At 42.3% G+C, this 10,080-nt stretch overlaps 1 pseudogene; it reads left to right on the top strand.

Annotated features, from left to right (window-relative positions):
- Positions 1-1,794: 1,794 nt before the first annotated feature.
- Positions 1,795-2,729, top strand: LOC140714516 (sin3 histone deacetylase corepressor complex component SDS3 pseudogene; annotated as a pseudogene).
- Positions 2,730-10,080: the final 7,351 nt, after the last annotated feature.

The raw sequence follows: 10,080 nt of genomic DNA, 5'->3' as shown, positions 1-10,080 counted from the left end.
TAAGGGACTACTTTATGTTTTGGTAACACGTCGTTGCATGTACCATTAGGCGTGTATTGAGCATGTGCTATTAGGTGCGTATTGATCTGTATGCATGTGCCGAGTTCGGTTTCTGCCAGTAAAGAAGCATAGCTCCCATCTCCAATGTTTTTATTAATAGCATTGTTGTGTAACCAGGCCACATACACAACAAATTGGCGACGAGGTTAATGAACCTACATCATATTGGAATGCCATGTTTTAATTGATAACGACACTTGGAAGAAGAGTGCAAGGAATGAGTCAAGGAGTGGGAGGAGGAGGCAGAGCGAGGTCGCGAGTCTGAAAGGAAGCGGGAGCACAGCCGAGGTCGGGAACGTCGGGAGACCAAGGGACACAGTCGGAGCCGCAGCACGTCCAGCCGAGACCACAGCCGGCGCTGACCCCCAGGGGCTGAGGGTCTGCCTGCCCCAGAAGGAAGATAAAAAGGAGCGATACGCACAGCTAGATGGAGTGCGCTCATGGTGCTAGCAAAAAGGACATGTGAGTCAAAAGGAAAATGAGGGGAGAACCGTGCTTAATTAACATAACAAAGATGGTGATGAATGGAAACAATACAGCATTTGATAGTGGCACTGAAGACTGGGCAACTTACATTGAAAGATTGGAGTTATATTGTGAGGCTAATGGTGTTAAGGAGGAAAAGAAAGCCAGCGTCTTACTCAGTATTATGGGGGCAAAAACATATGGCCTGCTGCAGAGCTTGTTAACCCCTGAAAAACCAGCTGTCAAAATGTTCAAGCAAATAGTAGACACTCTCCAGCAGCATTTAAACCCCAAACCACTGGTCATTGCTGAAAGATTTAAATTTCACAATCGGAATCAGAGCAAAAATGAAAGCATTTCTGAATATTATGCTGAATTGTGCAAATTATCAGAATATTGTCAATTTGGAGCTGGTCTATCGGACGCATTGAGGGACGGGTTGGTGTGTGGCATGCACTGTGAAACCACACAGAAGAAGCTTCTGTGTGAAAGAGACCTTACATTCGAGAAAGCGCTAAACACTGTAATATCAACAGAAACAGTGGCACAGGGTACTTCCAAGATATAACAAAAATCTCTAGAATATGCCACAAATAAAAAGTCACTGAACAGGAATGAAGGAAAGAAATGTTACCGTTGTGGAAACAGCTCACATGACCTGGATGACTGTTGGTTTAAAGGCAAAGAATGCAGAAACTGTGGCAAACAGGGTCACATTGGCAGAGTATACAAAGCTAGTCAACGGCAGAAAAAGGGCAAAATACAGAGAAACAAGAAACCACAGAAAGGAAAATATGACAGGGTACACAAAATGAAAGAAGGCAGTTCTGATGAAAGCAGTCTGATGAAAACGACTCCGGTGAAAGTGAATTGCCTTGTCGACAACTTCACAGCGTAAAAGAGACAGATGATCGAAGAGTAATATGGATCACTCCATAAGTGGCAGGTGTGAGACTGAAAATGGAGTTGGACACAAGCTCAGCTTTAATAGTGATCACTGTACATGACTACAAATGACTGTTTTCGCACATACTTCTGAAACGAACTAAACTGCTACTAAAGACTTCCATAGGACAGAAAGTGCATCCCGAAGGCAAAATTAAAGTGACAGTGACCTACGGAGACAAAACACAGCAACTGAATCTCTATGTACTGAAAAATGGAAGACCATCGTTACTGGGGCATGAATGGCTTAGGAAAATCCACTTGGGTTGGCACACCATCAAGGCACTAGATGTGTCAACAAAGGAGGGCAACTCGGCGAGGAAGATGTCTGCAGCTCTCCTCTCACTCATTGTTGACTATTACGATGAAGAGGAGAAGCTAGACAGCATCGATGATGAGGACGAACGCAGTATCTGTGGTCGCGATTCGGATGAAGATACAGAGGATGCAAGTGAGACAGATATTGCCAAGAAGCAGGATGATGAAGACTATTTGGAAGTAAAAAAGCAGATGTACCAGGAGAAATTGACATCTCTCAGTAGACAACTACAGCAGTTACAGGAAGGTATTTTGCAGGAGTATCAGAGAAGGATGAAGAAACTAGATCAACAATACAAGGAAAGAATATGAAATGCAGAGCTTTTGCTGCAACTGGAGACAGAACAAGTGGAAAGGAATTATATTAAAGAGAAGAAAGCAGCAGTGAAGGAATTTGAAGATAAAAAGGTTGAGTTAGAAGAAAAGAAAAAGATGATTGAGAATGAAAGGCTATCAATGGAACTCACAGGAGATTCTATGGAGGTAAAGCCAATAATGCCTAGGAAACTAAGGAGGAGACCTAATGTCCCTGTTCCAATTACAGACAAAAGATGAAAACCTGCACCTGTGCTGTTAAATTACTTGTTAACAGATGAACAGATAATGGAAGATCTGCGAACTCTCAATAAGCTTAAATCTCCAAAAAGACCAGAATCTCTGTCTTCTCCTGAGCATCTTCCCAGCACTCCTGCTGAATCACCAGCATGAAGATATGAAGCACGAATAGAAGAAGGAAAGTTATATTACGACAGGAGGTGGTATCATAAAGGTCAGGCTGTCTATTTGGAATTTAAGGAGAATACGAAGATTGGCTGTGTAATTAGCTCAGTTGGAACAAATGAGATACGAGTAAGGAAGACAATGATAGCACAAAGATGTGTATATATCTAGGACAGCTGCACAGAGGAGTCTTCATTATACGGAGGCAATCTGCTGTTTAGAACTCTTAGCAAGTTGGAGGCGCACATCTTCTTAACTCCTTATGCTCAGAAGTCAACTTTTCATGACTTTTACATGGAAATCTGTATTAAAACAAACAAGTTTATTGACAAACTGAAGAACACACTATTTGAAGACACTTTCCAATATCATCTCTGTTTTGATGATTGTACGAGGAGTGATTGATAAGTTTGTGGCCTAAGGTAGAAGGAGTAAATTTTAGAAAATCTAGCACATTTATTTTTCAACATAGTCCCCTCCTGCATTTACACACTTAGTCCAGTGGTCGTGGAGCATACGAACCTTGGACCTCCAGAAAGTGTCCACAGCAGGGGTGATTGATAAGTTCATGGCCCAAGTTAGAAGGAGATGAGTTATTAACTTCAAACTTTCTGCCTATTCAATTGAAGAGCTGAACCTCACGTGCATGTAAGGAGAGCTGTATAACTCATCTCCTTCTACCTTAGGCCACGAACTTATCAATCACACATCTGTGGACACTTTCTGGAGGTCCAAGATCCGTATGCTCCACGACCGCTGGACTAAGTGTGTAAATGCAGGAGGGGACTATGTTGAAAAGTAAATGTGCTAGGTTTTCTAAAATTGACTCCTTCTACCTTAGGCCACAAACTTATCAATCACCCCTTGTACATATTTTTAAGAATAACATTCACTTCTTCACAGATTTCACTTTGCCTTTGTCATCTTTGCAAGATGGAGGTGACTACTCTTTATGGCTGGAACCTGCCAATTTGTGGATTGTTTAATTTATTCCAGACAGTAGAGTGAAGACCTATTTGCTTCAGTGCCGGACAATCTAGAGAATACCCCACTCCCCAGAGACTTGAGTTATAAATGGGTCTTAGACCAAAAGTTAAAAAAAGCTTGTTATAATTTGTATTATTAAGTTGCTAAGTAAACAAATGGTAGGCATTTGTATGTTAAGGGTAAACATATTTGTTTGGCATAATGCCCCAGTAAAAAAAAGCAGTTGGTACACTATTAAAATAAAAGGGGAGGAGTGTGCTGTATAGCCTACAGTATAATAAGGGACTACTTTATGTTTTAGTAACACGCCATTGCATGCGCTATTGGGCACGTATTGATCTGTACGTGTGTGCCGAGTTTGGATTCTGCCAGTAAAGAATCATGAACCTTAGCTCCCATCTCCAGCATTTTTATTAATGGTATTGTTGTATAACCAGGCCACATATACAACACTCCAGATCCCACTCCTGTGTTCCAGATACCACTCCTGTGCTCCAGATCCCACTCCTGTGCGCTAGATCCCACTCCTGTACTCCAGATACCATTCCTGTGCTCCAGATATCACCCCTATGCTCCAGATCCCACTCCTGTGTTCCAGATCCCACTCCTGTGCTCCAGATCCCACTCCTGTGCTCTGAATCCCACTCCTGCATTCCAGATTCCACTCCTGTGTTCCAGATGCAGAATAGGAAGTATTATTGTTAAACGGGAATAGAGTAAGTTCGGCTATGAAAAAGTTGACAGCATAGTAGCTACTCAGAGTTCTGGAGAATAATGCTGGGTGAGGTATAGACCGAGTGATAATATCCTGTTAATGTGTTAACTGAAACGTGATTCAAAAATAAAACAGGGCTCAATTCTTAACATTCCATACAAAATAAACAAAGCAACAAAAGAAACAGGGTGGCACTCATGATTGAGAAATTCTCAATCATCTTTTCTTTTCTTCTAACTCAACCTTTTTATCTTCAAATTCCTTCACTGCTGCTTTCTTTTGGAGACAGAAAGTGCCGTTAACAAGATTTAAAGATTCAAGGTTGTTTCATGTCATTTCCTGTACACAAGTGTAAAAGAGAATAAAATAATTGTTACTCCAGATCTGATGCAGAACAAAAATACACACACGCACAAAAGATGAAGAACATAATAATAAAAACACAATAAATATAAAGTCATAAGATTGCTTATATACATACTGTAGATTGATTGTGTGTCCATAAAGTGACGCTCGACTGTACATAAGGTGACTGATGGGAAATAATAAAGTAGTGGTGGGTTAGTGGGTGGAGTTGTTGATCAGCCATATTGCTTGGGGGAATTAACTGTTTTTGCAACTGGTGGTCCTGACGTGGATCTAATGTAATCTTCTCCCTGATGGGAGTGGGACAACAGTCTATGAACAGGGTCATTGGATCATCCATGATGTTACTGGCCCTGTCCTGGCATTTTTCTGCATATATGTCCTTGATGGCGGGTAGGCTGGTGCCAGGGATGTGTTGTGCAGTTTTCACTACCCGTTGTAGGGCCCTCCTGTCTGCCACAGTGCAGTTTCTGTACCGTGCAGTGATGCAGATTGCTAGGGTGCTCTTTACTGCACCTCAATTGAATGACGTGAGTATGGATGTGCAAAGTCCAGCTCTCCAGCTTCCTCAGAAAGAAGAGGTGTTGGTGAGCTTTCTTCATTGTGTAGGATGTGTTCTGGGACCACGAGAACTTGTGTGTGATGTGCACTCCCAGGAGATTGAAACTGCTCGCGGTTTCCACTGCTGTGCCGCCGACGTAAGGGGGAGCGTGAGTGGTGTGGGTCCTCGTGAAGCCGACAACCATCTTGTTGACATTGATGGAGAGGTTATTTGAGCTCTTCCATCTCCTCATCGTTCTTGGTGATGAACCCCACCACTGTCACGTCATCAGTGAACTTGACAATGTGATTACTCCACTGTTCGGACACGCAATCATGCTTGAGCAATGTGTACAGCAATGGGCTCAGCATAAACCCTGGCGGGGGGCACCCCTGTTGAGGATGATAGGGAGGCAGGAGCAGTTGTGCGTCCTGACTATCTGAGGTCAGTTTATTAGGAAGTCCAACACCCAGTTGCTCAGTCGTGCATTTAGACCGAGGGGTAGGAGTTTGTTCACCAAGGCCTGTGGGACAATAGTGTTGAATGCTGAGCTGAAATCCAGAAACAGCATTCTGACATAAGCGTCCTTGTTTTGAAGGTGGTAACGTCCATCTGGTGATATCAGAGAAGCAAGGACAATGTTTTTATGTCCATGGATATGTTCTATAGGCCACTGAATAGTAACGGGTAGAGAGAGAGGTGTATTTGCAAGGAAATCACATGGACGTTCAAAAGCTGCAGAGTGGGTGAGGCTGAGGGGTTTAATCAAAACCCCATGGATTGGAACAATGTAAGAGGGCAAAGAAAGGGGGGAATTTCTGAAAAGTGTTCAGGAGATTTTTCCTGGTCAGTCTGTTTTCAGCCTAATGAAGAAAGAGACATTGCTGGATCTGGTTCTAGGAATGAGGTGAATCAAACGGCTGTGGGAGAAACAACGGTCGGGGAGTGAAAAGTCTAGATCAGCAATGGAGAAGGACAAAGACCAGTCTAATGCAGAACTTTTGTAAGTGGGGGTTCAGTAACTTCTTTTAGGATGACAGGGGACCAGGCCATAATAAAACTTTAACAGGAAAATGGATGATCTTCAAAGAAGGGGTGTTTCAAATACGGGCTAAGTACATTTCACCAGTTGAAAGGTAGAGAACCAAAATTAGAGCTCACTCAATGACAGAAATGAAAGAAAAGGAGTAGGGGTTAGAGAGTTATTATGACACATGTCAGCTGGATAACCTAGGTGGGAATGATGTAACCATACCCAGGCTTGTTTACAAAAGTAGAATGCTGATCAATGTACAGAGGACGGTGTGCCTGGAATATTTCATGAGCGTCTTGTATCAGTTTTCCCAGGAATCTGTTGTCAATACCTCAGAAGCAGAGCCAATAAAGATGAAAGCTGATGAGGAAGAGTGTTTGGAAAAGTAGCTCTGTTAAAAGTAGAAATCAGTTGTCTAGATACGTCCTGGGTTTGTGAGGAAAGGTGAGATAGACATTGCAGAAGGACTTGTGTTACGAACCCCGTAACTGGGTCACTTACCAGCAAAGATGGAGAGGTCCATTGAAGCCTGATGATACGATTTTTAACAGTATTTATTAGTAAAAATACACAAAAATAATATCAATGCAAACATACAGATAATATACGTCGTCAATACTAAATCTAAAAGTGCGGGTATAATAATAATCAATAAGAAATAAGCTCTATCGTTGTCTAGGGGATAAATGTATTGTCAGATGGAAATATAAAAGTCACTCAGTTCATGCAGGCTGCAGCCTCTGGGGACCGCTGTGTGGCAATGGTTGGAGAGAGAGAGAGATTTTGAGAAACTTGCCGATTCCTTTTATGATTTCGATCCGTCGGAGTCTCGTTGGTGTGGCCGTTCACTTGTGGCCTCTCCTTTAGCTAAGCCGTTCTTCCGTGGTGAGCCCGCCAATCCCTGGCAAGGGAAGGACGCACACGAGCCCCCCACCAGCTGTCGCTATTAAACGCTGTCACTGGATTTCCAGCGTTTCTCCTGGTGCGTCTGAAGGGTTTGTTCCCCAGACCCTCTTTTATCCTTACTCACGGGGTCTCAGATGTCAATCAGGTTGGGATGATGCAATCCCTCAACCAGCCCACTCTGGTCGTCCCCTGAGGGGCTTCAATGAATAGTACAGTACTCAATACACAATTCCGTCTCCAAGAGACAATGGCCATTATCAGTGGTTTTGTTTCGCTGAGGCCAGGACACATTCCAAACCTTGAGGATTCTCTCTCATTTCCTGGGTCCCAGACCTGAATTAATAGCGATCTTGCGATTCTCAAAAAGGAGGGGGCGACTTTGTACCCTTCGGCCCCTCAGAGTTGTGGCACATTCGTAACACTTGTCATGAAGCTTCAGTCCTCCATGAGGACTGGAAAATACATGTACTTGTTCACAATAAATGTTGTAAGGACACAGTGGTGACCATATACCAATTTAAACTCGATTAATGAAGACATTGACACTATAAAGTAGTTTAACAATTTTATTTGTTTATTTAGCGATATAGTGCAGAGTAGACACTGCTGGATCTTTGAGCCATGTTACCTCAGTCACCCCCAACAAACCCAATTAACCCTAACTTAATCACGGGGCAATTTACAATAACCAATTAACCTATCTGGTAACATCTTTGTACTGTTTGAACAAACCAGAGGACTTGGTGAAAATCCACACATTCCACATGGAGGACATACAGAATGGTGCTGGAATTGAACCGTGAACTCCAGAACAGCCTTAGCTGAAATAGCATCGCGCTAACTGTTACGCTACCGTGGCACCCTTGTGTGTGACTTCACCACTTTAAAGTATTTATCAAGCCACGTATGAAGAGATATGTTTAAAGCATGTCTAGATCATTGGATGAGGCCATAGTATTAGCATGAATTTGGGTATGATGGCGAATTCTTAGAGAGCTAGGAAGGAAATTATGACAGGAGATTGAAAGGGAAATAAATGAGAGTGTAGGGGATCTCGAATCAGTGAGGAATGCGGGAATGGATGACATCAGGCCTGGAGAGGGCAAGGACTTTGTGGAGGATAGGTTTGAAGAGGGAGGGGACAAGGAATTAGTCAGTGATGCTAGTGAAGTTGATGCACTACAATTTATTTAAAAAATCCAAAAAATGTAGATCTAAAATTTTTTTAAAATTCTAAAAATGCTCATCAGGTCATGTGACATCTGTAGGTGGAGAAACGGATTCTTCCTTAGCGTCTGTTTCACGTCAGGGACTCCTCATTAGGATACTAGACAGCACAGTCATGTAGTGGTTAGCGCAATGCTTTACAGTATCCGCGATGTGTGTTCAGTTCCCACCGCTGTCTGTAAGGAGATTTTTACGTTCTCCCCAAGACTGCATGGGTTTCCTCTGGGTGCTCTGGTTTCCTCCCACAGTCCAAAGGTGGACCAGTTGGTAGGGTAACTGGTCGTTGTAAATTGTCCTGTGATTAGGCTCGGGTTAAATCGGGAATTGCTGGGCCTCGTGGCTCGGATGGCAGAAGGGCCTATTCTGCAGTGTCTCAAGAGATAATAAATAAATAAATATCAATTCTGTTTCACTTCCCACAGACGCTGCCTGACATGCTGAGTATTTCTAGCAATATAACTTGTTATTTATAAAGTAAAGATACTGCACATACAAATCATAGTTGTGCTAATTATATGTGCTCATTTGTAGTGTATATGTTTTAGCTGTTTGTCTGATAAAAATGTTTACCTTGGACCCTTGGACGTGTGCAAACTAGGTGGTAACTTCTACCCTCTCATCTCATGCTTCCTGATTTACTTCAGAAAATTCAGTCATCCTAAAACAGAATTCTTTAAGAGCTGCTGTCTTGCTAAAATTGGTAACTGGTCTATTATTGTCTCATCCACAGATAAAAAGAGCTTTGGTTTGCATGACATTCAGACGTATCATTCTATACATAAGAACATTATAAAAGTATAAAAGAAAAAAAAATGCAAAATAGAGTGTTAAGGTCACGGAGAAAGTGCAGAGCATTTGGTCAAATAAGGTGCATGGGGCATGAAGAGGGAGATTGGGAGATTGAGTTCATGTTTAGTACATATAAGCTCTGCTCAAGAGTCTGATACAGTGTCTATAAAAAGTATTCATCCCCTGGGAAGTTATCATGTTTTATTGTTTTACAACATTGAATCCCAGTGGATTTAATTTGGCTTTTTTTGACACTGATCAATGGAAAAAAGACTGTTTCATGTCAAAGTGAAAACAGATCTCTACAAAGTGATCTAAATTAATTCAAAAAATAAAACACAAAATATTCATTCCCTTTAATATGACAGACCAAACCATCACTAGGGCAGGCAATTGGTTTTAGGGGTCACATAATTAGTTAAATGGCTGGTGAGTCAGTATCCTGGCAAAAGCTACACCACAAAGTCAAGAGAACACTCCAAGCAACTGTGAAAAAAGATTATTGAAAAACACGTCAGGAGATAGGTAGAATAAAATTTCCAAGTCACTGAATATCTCTTGGAGTACAGTTAAGTCAATCATCAAGGAATGGAAAGATTATGGCACAGTGTAAGTCTGTCTAGAGCAGGCCGTCCTCAAAAACTGAGTGACCGTGCAAGAACGGGACAAGTGAGGGAGGCCACCAAGAGACCTGTGACAACTCTGGAGGAGTTACAAGCTTCACTGGCTGAGATGGGAGAGACTGCGCATACAACAACCATTGCCCGGGTGCTTCACCAGTCGCAACTTTATGGGAGAGTGGCAAAACGAAAGCCACTGTTGAGAAAAGCTCATAAAATCTCAGCTGGAGTTTGCCAGAAGGCAATGTGGGAGACTTCAAAGTCAGCTGGAAGGAGGTTCTATGGTCTGATGAAACTAAAATTGAGCTTTTTGGCCATCAGACTAAATGCTATGTTTGGCTTATACACATTATCAAAAACACTCCATCCCTACAGTGAAGCATGGTGG

This window comes from Hemitrygon akajei, chromosome 21, assembly GCF_048418815.1.
Source record: "Hemitrygon akajei chromosome 21, sHemAka1.3, whole genome shotgun sequence".
NCBI lineage: Eukaryota > Metazoa > Chordata > Chondrichthyes > Myliobatiformes > Dasyatidae > Hemitrygon > Hemitrygon akajei.
This window is presented reverse-complemented; position numbering and strand designations above follow the sequence as displayed.